The sequence below is a fragment of the Aquarana catesbeiana genome, linkage group LG06 (genome assembly GCF_042186555.1).
Source record: "Aquarana catesbeiana isolate 2022-GZ linkage group LG06, ASM4218655v1, whole genome shotgun sequence".
In the NCBI taxonomy this organism is placed as follows: Eukaryota; Metazoa; Chordata; class Amphibia; order Anura; family Ranidae; genus Aquarana; species Aquarana catesbeiana.
In genome coordinates, this window is record NC_133329.1 from 320448110 (window position 1) to 320466149 (window position 18040).

General features: G+C 42.7%; 1 protein-coding gene across 3 annotated transcripts in view; it reads right to left on the bottom strand.

Moving 5' to 3' along the window:
- The window catches only part of PPP1R1C (protein phosphatase 1 regulatory inhibitor subunit 1C), a 119718-nt gene that overhangs the window by 85280 nt on the left and 16398 nt on the right, over nt 1-18040 (bottom strand). Inside the window, exon 1 of one of the 3 annotated variants that reach the window (XM_073633742.1) lies at nt 8984-9098. The exons of the other annotated variants lie outside the window; for them this stretch is intronic. The gene's annotated coding sequence lies outside the window, so the exon portion shown is untranslated. Of the gene's footprint in view, nt 1-8983; nt 9099-18040 lie in introns of those variants that run through there. 3 annotated transcript variants of the gene reach the window in all.

Below are 18040 nucleotides of genomic sequence, written 5' to 3' on the forward strand. Positions count from 1 at the left end.
CCAATGAGATGCATTTGCTTAATGCCCTTATTTAATATGCTCTTAAAGCAAACCCATCTCTCCTTCGTGTTCTTTTTGCCTAAGATTTTATCCCAATTCATGTCTTCTAACATGGTTCGTAGTTTAGGGAAGTTGGCTCTTTTGAAATTCAGTGTCTTTGTATTCCTCTTATGTTTCCTATTTTTGTGATTTATACTGAAGCCAATTAACCTGTGATCGCTGTTTCCTAAATTGCCCCGTATTTCCACATCCGTGATCAGGTCTGTATTGTTGGTAATCAGTAGATCCAGTAACGCTTTATTTCTAGTGCGTCTACCATCTGAACCATGAAATTGTCCTGCAAGACATTTAGGAACTGGCGAGCCTTAGACTAATGCGTGGTTCCCTCCGCCCAGTCTATGTCTGGATAATTAAAATCCCCCATTACGACAACACTTCCCATCCTTGCTGCTAATCCAACTTGTGAGAGGAGATCCGTATCCCCCTCCTCCCTCAGGTTAGGGGGCCTATAGCATACTCCCAGTAATATTTTCCCCTTAGCTTCATCTGTTTGGAGCTCTACCCATAAGAATTCCACCTCCTCCTAGCTTCCTTAGTGATGTCATCTCTCACATTCACTTGTACATTATTCTTGATATATGGGCATACCTCTCCCCATTCTTTACCCTCTCTATCTCTGCGATAAAGGGTATACCCTGGAATGGTTTCCAGCCAATCATGAGAGCTGTTGAACCAGGTCTCTGAAATTCCCACAAAATCCAAATCCTTCTTGTACAACAGTATCTCTAGTTCACCCATCTTGTTCGCCAGGCTCCTGGCATTGGTGAACATGCCACGTAGTTTAGACCGGTCGCATACTATCCTCTTATTGGGTATTCCGAGATTGCAATTAGGACTTGTTAATATACTTACCTCGGGTTTATGTGCTTTAGTCAACCTACCACTAATGCCCCCAATACTACCCTCTGAAATATGTTCCATGCTGACTATCTCTACCTCTGGGCCCTCCCCCCGTCGCCTAGTTTAAAAACCCCTCTAACTTTTTAGCCATCTTTACTCCCAGCTGATCTGCACCCTCCTCATTTAGGTGTCACGGTCATATCTGCTGTTTCTTGACAAATTTAGCTTGACCTAGATGCATATATGGGAACACACCTTTACAGGGCCTTGTGCCTTTAGCATGTTGCATGATTACTACTACAAAAAATAAAAGCAAAATGTGATACTGAACCATGCCTAAAATTAATACGTGTCCCAACTGTACTTTTAAAATGTTCTACTTGGTAAAAAATTACCAACAGAAATTATTGGTAGACAGTAAGGCCTCATGCACACAGGGCATTTTTAGAGCTGCTTTTAGCAGCGTCAGATTTTTTTTTTTTGCAGCTTAAAAATGCCTCTCCATGTTATTCTATGTGTTCATGCACACACAGCCTTTTAGGAGCTGTAAGTGGCATAGGCATTTTCAAGCCATAAAAAAAAAAACAGGGCCAGCGCATGCTGAGGACGTTAGAACTGTAAAAACGTCTGATGCTGGTAAAAGCTGCAAAACGCGGCTTAACACTGGATTAAGGCTCGTCAAGCGTTTTGTTTTGACATGTTAAATACAATGGTTCCCTATGAGAGCCCATTGATTTGAATTGAAGTCGCACCACAAGTCGGATCATGGTGATCTGACTTGTGGTGTGGCTTGTGCGCTGAGAATCTTGAAGGGGAACCCTCGCCAAAATGAAAAAAAAAAAAAACTGATGTGGGGTTCCTCCCCAGGAACATACCAGACCCTTTGGTCTGGTATGGATTTTAAGGGGAACCACCACACCATTTTTGTTATTCGAGCACGCAGCCTGGCAGGTCAGAAAACGGGGGACGAGCAAGCAGCCCCCCCAGACCATACCAGGTCACATGCCCTCAACATGAGAGGGTGGGTGCTTTGGGGCAGGGGGGCCCCATCAACATGGGGACAAGGGCCTCTTCCCGACAACCCTGGATGGTGGTTAAAAAATGGGTGAGGTTAGCCCGGATCAACCACCAATTTAAATATTTATAAAGTCAAGCTTGTATCAGGCAATCAACCGCATAAAGGATGCGGGATACCAGTTTGGGATGTCCTGAAGCATACAGGAAAAAACAAAGAGAATTAATCTCTCAAGAGGACAGAAAACCCTCAGGCACTGTCTGAAAAAAGCAAGGCAAAGTTTATTGAGCAATTAAATAAAACACCACACAAAAATGTATACAACAATCCGTAGAAAAAGAGGGCTATGGTGAATGACTAACACAGGCCCTAACAGTAAAAATGAAAACGTTGTTGTTTAAAAACAAAGGGGAGCCACGGCTGAGCATACCCCAAGCACACTCCATTCACCACTCATACACTGTTAGTTATAATCTAGAGCAGTAATGCTGAGGTAACATGGTCAGTGGATCGCTCTTCAGGGGCGTGGTATAGCGGGTGTGCGGGTAAATGTGGATAGAGAGCAGTGGAAGTCCATACGCCAATAGACCTGATGGGGTAGAACAGGAGCTGGCAGGGATAAATTCCAAAGGGACACAGCAAGAATGGCCGGCAGTAACTGACAGTTCATCTGGTTAAATAGATGAGCATGATAACATAGCAGTATCAGGCACAGCAGATTGAACTCGCAGCATCTAGCAGATCATGCATATAGAAGGCAGATAGATGGCTATGAGTGGCAGCAACAAGCAGGAGAAGGAGGAGGCTGGCTTATAAGCAATGCGGGAAACATATGGTCATACGGGGGGAAAGAGTCTCTCACCACTCGACCAGTGACCGACATCCGTGTGTTGCCATGCTTATCCCCAGCAGGCGGCTTGGAGTGTGGGTCCGTGTAGAGCCGTTTTGCTGTTTGATCAGCTGTATCCAAGAAGCATTGCGCTCGCCGTGCAGGGTAGGTTGGTCAGGTACAAGAGACGCCGGTCATCAGCTGTTCGGTCCCAGCTGGTCATCCGTCCACAGCATTTGCACGTGGCTCCGGAGTAGCGTGCTGACGTCACGTGCTGACGCGTTTCACCAGCCAATTAGTGCTGGTTTCCTCAGAGCAACATACACCTTATATTTTATTTCTCTACTATAGTTTCTCTAACTATTTAGAACTACGTCAATTACTTTATTATCTACCCTCTTTCATGGTCTTTAGCTCACTATTGACCATACGTAGGGCTACTATGTTAGGTTTCACCACTACATATTTAATATCCGGTCCTATTCCTCTTACTTGCCTACATAATAAATATTTTGTTATTTCACATTAATTCATATTTCATCTTATTAATTATATTGAGACATTTGTCCGGTGTACTCCATATTTCGGAGGCACTTTTTATTACTTTATAGCATCAACCTTGACTATTACGGTTTTTTATCTTATATACAGTTAATATATATCATCTCAAACATCCCCATACATCCTCTTCTGTCCCCTTATAATTCCATTGATCCTTTTCATACATGAACTTAGGCTGTAATTTTAACAAACTTGACCGACATTTGTTTTCTATTATTTATTTATTTCTTCATAAACTTATAAAGGCTTTATATATATATATATATATTTTTTTTTTTTTGTTGGGCTTCTTAGCCTGGTTCTTTTGTGCCCTTTGTGGCCGCTCAGGGCTCATTTTCCTCTTTTGGTTGGTTCCTTCTTGGTGGTGCTTCGCTCCAGGAGATTTGAAGCAGTAGGTTCCCCCTCTATTCTATTTTGTATACAATGTTCCATAACTTTTTTGATTTATAATACTTATTTTGTCCTTTTTGTATTTCTGTACAGTTAAAGGCACTTTGTGATTCGTATACCCCCTGATGAAACTATTAGGCGAAACTGTTTCAATTGAACACCCGCCATATGACCACTTTCATCATGAAATATTGAATACCTTTGAACATGGCCCTGTTTGGTTTTTAACTGTAATCTTATTAAACTTATATTTTTTTATATATTGGTTTCCATTATTATCTGTAAGCACCGTGATAGTCCCCTTCCTCCTTCCTCAACTGAAATACTGGTCTTCTAAAATGTTATACTAGGTATAAAAGTACTAAACTAAGATTTCTAGTGAATAATAAATCATATGGTGCCAGATGGTAACCTACTTATCACAGTAAGCCCATTGACAATGCTGCTGGGCACTTTAAAAGAATCTATGCAAACACAGACATTCTGAAAGTCCATATTTGCATAGCTTTAAGTGCAGGTTGCCCACAGTACAGTACTGGGCTTGGCAACCTACATCATTTTCACAGCTTAAGATTCCATTAGGTGCATAAAGCTAGCCCATAGATGGATAGAAGTTTGAACAAAAATTCTAGAGAAAATTTGTAGGAAAATTCTCAGAACATCTTGACATTCGAATAATTAAATTTGCTTTTAACATTTGATTTTGGAATGAATTTACCTTACTGAACGAAAGCCACATACACTGTCAGAAATAAGTTCATTCAAGAAGAAAATTTCCATCCTGCTTCTTAGACCCTTCTTTTCCTAAGAATTTTCATTCAAAATTCTACCCATCTATGGCCAGCTTAAGTCAGAGGTTTTTAGAGAAAAAAAAGGTAGTTGATTGTAACTAAAACTACAATGTCTTATCTAAAGTCATCAAAACTTCTAAAAAGCCCTGTTTCCTAATATGAAGTTGAACAAAAATGTTTGCACACCCTGGCAGAAATTCTGAAATTTTGGCATTGATATTGAAATAATGACTGTCAAAAAAACTGTCTTTTATTTAAGGGCAGTGATCATATGAAGCCATTTATTATCACATAGTTGTTTGGCTCCTTTTTAAATCCTAATAAGAGAATTCACCCAAATGGCCCTGATCAAAAGTTTACATACCCTGGAATATTTGGGCTTGGTACAAACACACAAGATGACACACACAGGTGTAAATGGCAATTAAAGGTTAATTTCCCTCATCTGTGGCTTTTTAAAGTGCAATTTGTGAACGCTGTCAGCATAAGGAGAAAAAAAAAAACGATTACCGATCTTTTGTTTACATCACGTGATCAGCTGTCATTGGCTGACAGCTAATCACCCGAGTCTCATTGACTCGGTGATCACAGAGCATGCCACACACGCCCCACAGGGGGCACAAGGGGAGCATGCAAAGGGGAGGACGTCTATTGATGGCCTCCCGGTAATGTGGGTCTGTGCTGTAGCCGTCATTTGGCTATAGCGCGAACGGGAAGGAGTTAATATCATTGAGCCACTCCGGGGAGATCTCCAATGTGCGGTTTATGTAAGAATACCAAAGACTTTGCATGACTTGAAGGCATTTTGCCAAGATCATTGGGCAGCTATACCATCTGCAAAAATTCAGGGCCTCATAGACAACTTTTACAAAAGACTGCATGCTGTCATTGATGCTACAGGGGGCAATACACAGTATTAAGAGCTAAGGGTATGCATATTTTTGAACAGGGGTCATTTCATTTGTTTATTTGTTGCCATGTTTTGTTTTATTGGTTTTCCACCAGTTCACCGTTTGCTGTTATGAGCCTGGCCACACGTCCATATAAGATTGTACACATTTATGAACCTATGAACTGTGTTTATGAGTTTTTAAATCAATTTATTCATGTTCAGAGCCGGCTCACAAATATGCGATGCGAGAACCAGCACGATTACAGTGTGGGTTCCCGCATAGCATGTCACCTGCCGGCTATTTACACTGACATCTGCGAACCACTGTCGATGTCAATGCAAATTTAATGACACCCCCAGAAAAGTTCACAGATCGCAGTGCGAACTGCCAAATGGTGCAGGAATCCAATTCCGGTGCAGACCAAAAAAAGAACCCTGCAGCATTTTGGTATGAATGCGTTGCGAATTCAGCCATACTATCTGGGCAATGCAATTTGCAATGCACATACATCGCATATGATCTGCACAGCAGTGCAGTCCGAATCACAAGTGGTGTCTAACAAGTGTAAACCCAGCCTCACATAGGATTTTTTTACTTTTGATACATTCAGCACTTTGTATCACAGGACTTTATGGATACGTAATTAATTATTTTGGCACTTTAGCACTTTATATTGCACAGCCATGTTTTGTTGGGTATATAATATGCAAGTAATTTGGTATCTACTTGCACCTTGCCTAGTCAAATTTTTGAAAGAATATTCGTTTATTTTTTTTCTATAATCTTTATTTAAATTTTTCTTTTTTACTATATTAGAATATTAGTTTATGGGAATATTCACTTATATACACTGCTGGTGTTTTGCTTCTGGCACCTTAAAGGGACAGTAGCACTATTAACTTATTTCAGGATATATTGATATATAAACTGCACACCTTCCCACCAAAGTTATAAAAACCTGTTAGGAGTATTGAGACACTCTTGCTCTAATTGTCGCATTTGATTTCGGTAATTACCAATTCCTGGGGAGATATTCCATTTTGTAACCCACTACAGCAGCGCCATATCCATTCACTCTATCCATGGATAATAGTGGAGCATCACTTCTTGTTATACCTTTTCCATAGCGCAGATCCATTTCCTATAATATGTTTTGTTTTATGATTGTGCCATGACTTAGAGTTGAATATGAATCCTGAAAGAAATGTGTTTTGCCTTCCCTCTTCATGTTTCCTTTAAAACTGGATAATAGAGTACTGTATATTACCAAGTCTCCAAGGATATGCAAACTTCTGAGCACAACTGTATCCATACATGTACAAACGATAGTGGTGACCAGACAAGAAAAAAAACAACCCAAATGGACACTATTAGTTATCTCTGCCCCTGTTACCTCGTTGAAATGTTTGCCTGTTACCAATGAATGGTAAATATAAGCCTCGGCAATACTCATTGACTTTAGAATGATCATTTGGATGTACCTAACAAAAACTTTAAGGGTGTATCTAAGGAGCATTTATAGGTATCAGCTTAGACGCTTTATACCCCAGAGCTAACCAACACAGGCTCATTCAGCCAGAGGTGAGAACATAACTTAATATTTATAAGTGTGGGCTTCTAGACTTCAACAAAGCTGTGGACTAAATCCTAATATCAGGATATACTTTATATGGAACCACCTATAAGATGCTATTAGGAGTAACAGTGATGTTCTCCTTCTGAAAATGCTAATTCGCCACTTGTCCCTAGCTAGACCCAGAACAAGCATGCAGTATGTCAGAACAAAGTCAGAACTCTTGATATGCATACTTATTCTATGTCAGTGATGTAGCTCTGCATGGCAGCAAGGCAACTAGCCTATAAATAAATCCTGCATTGCTCACCAGTGGCAGCCAGTGGTAATTTTTTGGGGGGGGGCGCAAGCAGTAGCACCCCCCTGGTCAGTCGGGTCTGGAGCACTTACCCCATCTATGGTGGGCAGCACTTCTCCAGGGCTTCATCGTCGGCTTCCCCTGCTCGGCGGCGGTTGCTTCCCCTTCCCCTGCTCTCCATGGGCATCGCGGCTTCTGTTTCCTTCCTCTTCTTTGGTGGCCAACTGGGACTCTTCTCTTTTTGGGCAATCAGAAAATGGGTCTCAGTCCTGCTTCTGATTGGCCGGGTTGAGCATCGGTGTTTCAATAGCGAACATTCATTTACTGTTGTAACACCTGGGTGGGCTCGTAGCACAATGCTCAGCACCCTGAGCCTATTTTGAAACCTAGTAGAGCTTCTGGCTCTAATCAGGTGCTTCAAAAAAACACCCCTGCCTCTGTAATTCATGCGCCCGGCGTCCTGAAAGGGGCCGGACGCATGAATAGGGGGTGGCGGACATGGATAGAGCATGGGGGTGGCGACCGTGGATAGATGGGGGCGGCGCTCAGGCGCCCCTAATGGAGTCTGGAAACATGCTTGGCTAGTCCATCGCCTTTACCCTCAGCTTCTTTAGCAAGGCAGTGGTCGTCTTGGAGGTGTGTTTGGGGTCGTTATGTTTAAATACTGCCCTATGGCCCAGTCTCCTAAGGGAGGGGATCATGTACTGCTTCAGTATGTCACGGTACTTGCTGGCATTTATGGTTCCATCAATGAACGGTAGCTCCCCAGTGTCGGCAGCAATCATGCAGCCCCAGATCACAACACTCCCACCACCATGCTTGACTATAGGCAAAACACACTTGCCTTTCTACTCCTCACCTGGTTGCCGTGACACACGCTTGACACCATCTAAACAAAATAAGTTTATCTTGGTCTCATCAGACCACAGGACATGGTTCCAGTAATTCATGTCCTTAGTCTGCTTGTCTTCAGCAAACTGTTTGCAGGCTTTTTCGTGCATCATTTTTAGAAGAGGCTTCCTTCTGGGACAACAGTCATGCAGACCAATTTGATGCAGTGTGCGGTGCATGGCCTGAGCACTGACAGGCTGACCCCCACCCCTTCAACCTCTGCAGCAATGCTGGCAGCACTCATACATCTATTTCCCAAAGACAACCTCTGGATATGACGCTGAGCACCTTCACTCAACTTCTTTGGTCGATCTTGAGTGAAACCTGAGTGGAACCTGTCCTGGTAAACCGCTGTATTGTCTTGGCCACCGTGCTGCAGCTCAGTTTCATGGTCTTGGCAATCTTCCTATAGCCTAAGCTATCTTTATGTAGAGCAACAATTCTTTTTTTCAGATCCTCAGAGACTTATTTGCCATGAGGTGCCATGTTGAACTTCCAGTGACGAGTATGGGAGAGTGAGAGCGATAACACCAAATGTAACACACCTGCTCCCCATTCACACCTAAGACCTTGTAACACTAACAAGTCACATGTCACCGGGGAGGGAAAATGGCTAATTGGGCCCACTTTGGACATTTTCACTTAGGGGTGTACACACTTTTGTTGCCAGCGGTTTAGACATTAATGGCTGTGTGTCGAGTTATTTTGAGGGGATAGCAAATTTACACTGTTATACAAGCTGTACACTCACTACTTTACATTGTAGCAAAGTGTAATTTCTTCAGTGTTGTCATATGAAAAGATCTAATAAAATATTTACAAAAATGTGAGGGTTTACTCACTTTTGTGAGATACTGTAGATCTTGGGCTTGAAGGTAACTTGGGGCCCAAAATGTGGTCTCCTTTTAGGATGTCCCAATGTTTGGAAATAATCTTCTTCACGATGTGAGCTGTGATCTAAATTTAAAAATATATGCCAGATCAAATAGTCTGTCTTGATTTTTTGGGTACTTTTATCTTTCAGGATCTTCTCTCTAGGTATGCTCTCCACCTCCCTTGCCATATAGTTACATAGTTAGGTTGAAAAAAAAAGTCAATTTAGTCCAACCAATAAACAACCAACCAGCAATAACAAGGAACTCCTCCTGGCACCCCTTGTCTGAAAACTGGGAGGTCAATAGTTTGGATTTCTGATTATAATCGGTCAGTTTGGTGTGTATACTGCCCTTTTGGGATGTTCATCTACCAGCCGGCCAAATAAAAATATGTGTTAAGAAAGAGTGTTCCCACCCATAAAAGGTGAATTCCAACACCTTACATAGAACAACAAACATATCTGGATGGGACTTTTCAGGCATTCAATATGTCCACACATATACATGAATAAAAAGTCATATTTATTAACAAATATTTTAAAATTGTTGACACATGTAAATAGTTAAAAAAATATTGGGGTCTAACAATACAAATATACAGTCATGATGTTGTGTACGGCTGTTCCCAGCGCCTTTCAAAATTTCTTTCTTCCTCAGGGGGAAAGAGAGTTTATTCACTGAAAACATTTAACACAGCCCTCAAAATTTCCACTCGCCTGCTTGCATTTAGCAATTAAAAATAAGCTGAGGGTGAGTGCGGAGCCGCAAACAGACGTATTCTCTGCACACCTGCCAGGAAGAAAGATGGCTGTCGGCACTTCCTGTCCCTTCTCCTCCTCCTTCTCTATGTTCTGTCCTAGGAACGCGCGATCCGCACTCAGCCACCGGATACTGGCTTCTAGAGCCAACTCCCGGGATACTGAGCTAATCCCAGAGAAACGTCTCACTTCCGGGAGAGGGATGAGGAGATCTGCGGCTGGGGACAAAGCAGAGGAGGAGGCAGCGAGGTGAGTGCACTGCAGTCCCCCTAATTAACCAAAAGAAGGGGGGAGGAGCGGGGACACATAATAGGACACTGGAGGGGAGGTGGGGAGGGGAGAAAGTCACTGGAGTGTGTGTGTGGGGGGGCAGGACACAACATTGGAGGGGGATGGGGTGATACTGGAGGGAGTGATAGAACACTGGAGTGGAAATAGGGGAAACACAATGGAGGGTGTAGGACACTTGGAGTTGAGGGGGGCATAACACTGGAGGGGGTGATAGAACATTGGAGGGGGGACATGACAGGGTACTAGAGTGGGAGGTGGGGGGTGGGGCAAGATACTGGGGGAGCACTGGAGGAGGGGATGACAGGACACTAGGGGGTGAGCATGGATGGTGTAATAGAAAAAGAAAAAAAGGCGCCTCTACACACAGAAGAAAAAGTGTATATTCCCCAAAAGGGTTAAAAACATTTACAAAAGTGTGGATGGGTAGGAGCACATCATATTAGTAATATGGCAGGTGGTTCGGCATTCTGGTAGTCCCAAGGAGTCTCTGGGATATCGGGAGGTGTAATTCTATGGTAGCATATTCTGAAGTGGCCAGCAGATGGAAGCCACAACTCTCCTGGATACTGGGAAGACAGCTAGGCTGTCTGAGACAGCATGGAAGCCGAATCCAGGAAGTGATGTCACCGGGAAGGGACCAACAACCAGCGTGGACAGCAAACCAGAAGTGATGTCATCAACATGCGACGCGTTTCAGAACAGCTAATTGGTTCCTTTTTCAAGCAATGACTCAATGAGTCATCAATAGGATTGCAATCCAGGTCATGTGATCAATTTTCTTCTGCTCCCAACTGCATGGACTTGGCCTTGGGATAGATACTTGTTATGTTGTTACTCTTTCTTCCAGTACTCCGCTTTTGCCATTGCAGAGTATGTTCTGCACAATCAGGGCTTTTCAGTAGAAACAGCTAGAACATGCACACATGGGTGGCAACAGTGAAGAGGCCACATCAGCCTGCAGAACCATGTTGCCACTAGGAATAGGAAAGTGCAGGCAACTGGCAGGAGCACAATGTAAATTCTATTTATAAAGATTTTAAAGCTATCGGCACACAAACAGGAAATTTTGTTTGAGAGCCTTTTCTAATTAGGAAATAAATTTTGGGTTTGCGGACACTTTTGGGCTGCAGAGCCATGCGTCAGGGGGCTGTGTGATGAATGTTTTATTGCATTACACTGTTCCTTTTTTTTTTATATATGAAGTGTACAGATACTTCATACATGTCACTGCACAGCAGTGTGGGGTGCTACATTTGCTGTGCAGTGACATGCAGGACCATGCAGAACGTAGTATCATGCAGAGTGCATAATATCACACTGCTCTGGGACACAATTGAAACACTGCATTCTGGTCCGAACATGACACACAGAAACATATTGTTTTGTGTGTGTCATTGCAGTTAACTGTGTTTTTTCATGAGGAAAAAAGCAGGAAACAGCACCTAGCATGAAATGCCCCCCTAAAGGTAAACCTAAAATGTTACTAAACCCACAACAGTAAAATCAGTCTGTATATGCAGTAAAGGATGCTTGTTATACTCACTATGGAACCTAAGTTACTAATTATCTGTATTGTGTAAAAAGGCTGTTTGATCCTCCCCTTCTTCCACTGACTCCAAAAGATGTCCGAATAAGACAGAGTTATTGGAGTCAGGCTGCACATGCTTAGTTTAGTGTGTATTGCTAGAGAGTTTTTTTCTTCAGAGGGTCAGGGGTCCTGGATCCTGATAGAACAGCCAGTGCAGTATGAAAACTCCTCCTACAAGATTTAACCAGGCACTGATAGAAGTCACAAGACTGCTATATACTGCTGAGGAGAAAAGGTACTTAGCAGCTTATATTTACTAAAATAATTGCATTATCATGTTCTGTGTACGACCAGATATAGTGAATGTAGAGTCCTGGTTTAGTAACACTTTAAAGCATCATAAAAGCATTTCATGGCCATACAAATGATCTGACTGTGCAATATTCCCTTTAATATTCAAGTTGGAATATGAAAGGGAATATTGCACAGTTAAAAATAATCGTCAATAGTGTGCAAAAAAAAAAAAAAAGAAAAAAAATCCACAAGGCACAGCAAATCAGTTCCCATATGTACACAATTGAGCTTGCATGATTAATTTTACTGTGGAAAAAAAGCATATACGGTAGATATTTTGCTCAGCTGCAAAAGTGCTAAAGGAATCTAGTAATCAAAGTCACTGCTGACAAGTGTTTAGCCATGCATATATATATACTCTGCATAAAGCACAGAATTTGAGTTCCCATATGTGTAGAATTTAATAAACATAATGCATAACACTGCTGTAAAACAGAGACATGCAGGCTTTGCACTTAGCTGAATTAAACACAATAGGCATCCTGAAGTCAGAGTTGCTGCTGCTAAAAACAATCCATCGTGCCTAATCTGCCTAGCAAGATGTAAACATTTTGACCCGGCTGTGACTTTGTCAAGTCTTGAAATAGATGCATTTACACTCTATGCTGCAGTACGAGATTACAGTTCAAATAATTCTAAAATGCTTGCCTTTAAATACTGTAGATATTTTACTTTCAATTACATTCAGTAAGCTCATATTAGACCTCATATTCCTAAAAGATTTATTGACTATAGCATTCAATGAGCTTTCAGCTGTTAACTTTTTTTGCAATGCAATAGAGGGGCATTAATATGTTACATAGTAGGTAAGGTTGAAAAAAGACAATTCCATCACGTCCAACCTATGTGTGTGATTATATGTCAATATTACATTGTATATCCCTGTATGTTGTGGTTGTTCAGGTGCTTATCTAATAGTTTTTTGAAACTATCGATGCCTCCCGCTGAGACCAAGCCTGTGGAAGGGAATTCCACATCCTTGCCGCTCTTACAGTAAAGAACCCTCTACGTAGCTTAAGGTTAAGCCTCTTTTCTTCTAATTTTAATGAGTGGCCACGTGTCTTTTTAAACTCCCTACTGTGAAGAAGTTTTATCCCTATTGTGGGGTCACCAGTATGGTATTTTGTATATTGAAATCATATCCCCTCTCAAGCGCCTCTTCTCCAGAGAGAATAAGTTCAGTGCTCTCAACCTTTCTTCATAGCTCATATCCTCCAGACCCTTTATTAGCTTTGTTGCCCTTCTTTGTACTCGCTCTATTTCCAGTACATCCTTCCTGAGGACTGGTGCCCAGAACTGGACAGCATACTCTAGGTGCGGCCAGACCAGACTCTTGTAAAGCAGGATAATTATTGTTTTATCTCTGGAGTTAATCCCCTTTTTAATGCATGCCAAAATCCTGTTTGCTTTGTTAGCAGCAGCTTGGTATTGCATGCCATTGTTGAGCCTATCATCTACTAGGACACCCAGGTCCTTTTCCATCCTAAATTCCCCCAGAGGTTCTCCCCCCAGTGTGTAGACCCAAATGCATAATTTTACATTTTTCTACATTAAACCTCATTTGCCATGTAGTTGCCCAAACCATTAATTTGTTCAGATCTTCTTGCAAGGTTTCCACATCCTGCGGAGAAGTTATTGCCCTGCTTAGCTTAGTGTCATCTGCAAATACAGAGATTGAACTATTTACCCCATCTTCCAGGTCATTTAAAAACAAATTAAATAGGATTGGTCCCAGCACAGAACCCTGGGGGGACCCCACTACCAACTCCTAACCATTCCGAGTACTCCCCATTTATCACCACCCTCTGAACTTGCCCATGTAGCGAGTTTTTAATCCATGTACTCAGCCTATGGTCCATGCCAACGGACCTTATTTTGTACAGTAAACATTTATGGGGAACTGTGTCAAATGCTTTTGCAAAATCCAGATACACCACCTCTACGAGCCTTCCTTTATCTAGATGGCAACTCACCTCCTCATAGAAGGTTAATAGATTGGTTTGTCAAGATCGATTCTTCATGAATCCATGCTGATTACTGCTAATGATACTGTTTTCATTACTAAAATCTTGTATATAGTCCCTTATCATCCCTTCCAAGAGCTTGAATGCTATTGATGTTAGGCTAACTGGTCTGTAATTCCCAGGGATGTATTTTGGGCCCTTTTTAAATATTGGTGCTACATTGGCTTTTCTCCAATCAGCTGGTACCATTCCAGTCAGTAGACTGTCAATAAAAATTAGGAATAATGGTCTGGCAATTACTTGACTGAGTTCCCCAAGTACCCTTGGGTGCAAGCCATCTGGTCCCAGTTATTTATTAATGTTAAGTTTCCCAAGTCTAATTCTGTCCTCTGTTAACCATGGAGGTGCTTCCTGTGATGTGTCATGAGGATAAACACTGCAGTTTTGGTTACTGAAGCCCCCCGATTCCCTCATGAAGACCGAGGAGAAGAATAAATTTAATACCTTCACCATCTCCCCATCCTTTGTAACCAGATGCCCTTCCTCATTCTTTATGGGGCCAATATGGTCTGTCCTCCCCTTTTTACTATTTACATACTTAAAGAATTTCTTGGGATCTTTTTTTTACTCTCCTCTGCTATGTGTCTTTCATGTTCTTTCTTAGCCGCTCTAATTGCACCCTTACATTTCTTGTTGCATTCTTTATAAAGTCTGAATGCTGATGATGATCTCTCAACCTTGTATTTTTTTTGAGGCCTTCTCCTTTGCTTTTATATTTGCATTTTTGCATTGTAGTTAAGCTATCCAGGACTTTTGTTAGCTCTTTTAAATGTATTACCCAATGGGATGCATTGGCTAATGCCCTCCTTTGCTTTTATATGCATTTTTACATTGAGTTAAGCCATCCAGGACTTTTGTTCGCTGTTTTAAATTTTTTCCCCAATGAGATGCATTGGCTAATGCCCTTATTTAATATGCCCTTAAAGCAAACCCATCTCTCCTTCGTGTTCTTTCTTCCTAAGATTTTATCCCAAATCATGCCTTCTAGCAAGGTTCGTAGTTTAGGGAAGTTGGCTCTTTTGAAATTCAGTGTTTTTGTATTCCCCTCATGTTTCCTATTTGTGTGATTTATACTGAAGCCAATTGACCTGTGTTCGCTGTTTCCTAAATTGCCCCATATTTCCACATCCGTGATTAGGTCTGTATTGTTGGTAATCAGTAGATCTAGTAACGCTTTATTTCTAGTTGGTGAGGCTACCATATGACCCATGAAATTGTCCTGCAAGACATTTAGGAACTGGTGAGTCTAAGGCTAATGCGTTTTTTCCTCCGCCCAGTCTATGTGTGGATAATTAAAATCCCCCATTATGATAACACTTCCCATCCTTGCTGCTAACCCAAATTGTGATAGGAGGTCCGTATCCTTCTCCTCCCTCAGGTTAGGGGGCCTATTGCAAACTCCCAGTATTATTTTTCCTTTAGCTTCATCCCTATGGAGCTCTACCTATAAGGATTCCACCTCCTCCCTAGCTCCCTTAGTGAGATCATCTCTCACATTCACTTGTACATTATTCTTGATATATAGGCATAGCCCTCCCCCTTTTTTACCCTCTCTATCCCTGCGATAAATGGTATACCCTTGAATGGTTGCCAGCCAATCATGAGAGCTGTTGAACCAGGTCTCAAATTCCCACAAAATCCAAATCCTCCTCATACAACAGTATCTCTAGTTCACCCATCTTGTCCGCCAAGCTCCTGGCATTGGTGAACATGCCACGTAGTTTAGACCGGTCGCAAATTATCCTCTTATTGGGCGTTTCCGAGATTGCAATTAGGACTTGTTACTATATTTACCTTGGGTTTATGTGCTTTAGTCAACCTACCAATAATGCCCCCAATACTACCCTCTGGAATATGTTCCGCCCTGACTATCTTTACCTCTGGACCCTCCCCCCCATCGCCTAGTTTAAAAACCCCTCTAACTTTTTGGCCATCTTCACTCCCAGCAGATCTGCACTTTCCACTTCCAGCAGATCTGCACCCTCCTCCTCCTGTATGTATATACTGTATGTGGCAACACAGGCACGGGCTTGAACACTGTGCAACATACACTATATTACCATATTATTGGGACGCCTGCCTTTACACCCACATGAAGTTTAATGGCATTCCTATCTTAGTCCGTAGAGTTCAATATTGAGTTGGCCCACCCTTTGCAGCTATAACAACTCTTCTGGGAAGCCTGTCCACAAAGTTTAGGCGTGTGTCTATGGGAATGTTTGCCCATTCTTCCAGAAGCACATTTGTGAGGTCAGGCACTGATGTTGGACGAGAAGACCTGGCTCGCAGTCTCCACTCTAATTCATCCCAAAGGGTGTTCTATCGGGTTGAGGTTAGGACTCTGTGTAGGCCAGTTAAGTTCCTCCACCCCAAACTTGCTCATCCATGTCTTTAGGGACCTTGCTTTGTGCAGTGTTGTGCAGTCATGTTGGAACAGAAAAGGGCCATCCTCAAACTGTTCCCACAAAGTTGAGAGCATGCAATTGTCCAAAATGTCGTGGTATGCTGACACCTTAAGAGTTCTCTACACTGGAACTAAGGGGCTAAGCCCAACCCCTGAAAAACAACCCCATACCATAATCCCCCCCTCCACCAAATGATTTGGACCAGTGGCATGGGGAGCTTTTTGAAATTGTAACGTTTTTGAAGTTATAGTAGCCCACTGTGGTAGCCCACTGTTTATCTAGTTAGCACCCGGCTGCCCAGGTCAGGGGGAAAGGGTTAATGTTTTGCCACCTTTCCCTGGTGTGTTCGCAGGCTTTTGCTGGGGTTCAGCTTCCCTCCCCTTTTCTATAAAAGGAAAGAGTGTCAGGGCTGGGCTCAGCCCTTCCTTCTCTGAGCTGGCCGCTCAGATGTCGGCTAATTGCCAGCCCATCTCTCTCCACAGTTACTCAGCTGTTGATCATATCCTGCTCGTCAGTCCTGTCTACTTAAGCCGTCCAGTCCAGAGGAGCCAGAGAAGCTCTGCCTTCGCCATGGTCAACATCACAACAAACATCTCCTGCGTTCCTGTTTAAAGACTGGCTTTGCTGACATCCCTTCTGGCTCCAAATCCTGCTTGCTGTTCCACTACATTGATCCCTGACCTCTGACTTGGCTGAGTATCCGTTCCAGTTACTGAACTTTGGCTATGTTTTGACTACATTTGTTCTTTTACTTTTATTATTAAACAAGTGTGATTTAACTGTACTTCTGTCTCGGTCTGTTTTCATGGTTTCTGACAGTAGGCGAAGGCCATGAATTCAGAAGATGCAGTCAATCCACTTGTTGGTAATATTTTTTCCAGATTGGATGAACTGGATCACCACATGGATCAGTTCGCCATGGCGTTACAAACACTCCTGAGTCGCATGAATCTCCTGGAATCTCCCACTGTGGCCGCCCCGATACAATCTATGTTGCAGGCCAACCCTGCTGCTGCTCCAGTCTCTGTGCAGGCACCCGCCTCGAGTATTACCTCTATAAGAGGTATGTCTGGTTCCGCTCCGCTTCCCCAGCAATTTGGGGGCAATCCAGTCCAATGCAGAGGGTTTCTCAACCAGGTTGAGATATACTTTGAAATGCTGCCCCAGGCGTTTCACACGGACAGAAGCAAAGTATGTTTCATGATATCTTTGCTTTCTGAGAGAGCCTTTGCCTGGGCAAACCCTCTATGGGAGATGCAAAAACCTGTTGTCTTGTGTTACCCTGAGTTTGTGGCTTCGTTTAAAAGGGTATTTGACATTACCTCATGCTCCGCTTCTGCTGCCAAGTGCCTCATGTCCATCAGAGTGCGAGAACTGTTGCCGACTACGCCACTGAATTCCGTACTCTGGCAGCAGAGGTTGCATGGAACAATGAGGCCCTTTTGGCTACTTTTTCTCATGGTCTCTCGGATACCATCAAGGATGAGATAGCAGCCCGAGATATACCCACTGAGCTGGAGATCTTGATCATGTTTGCCATTCTCCTTGACTTCAGACTCAGAAAAAGACTCTCTTTTAAGGAGCGCTTGCGGAAGCCTCCTGTATGTCACCTCCCATGCCTCATGGTAACGAGTTGAGCAGTGAAGGTGAACCCATGCACTTGG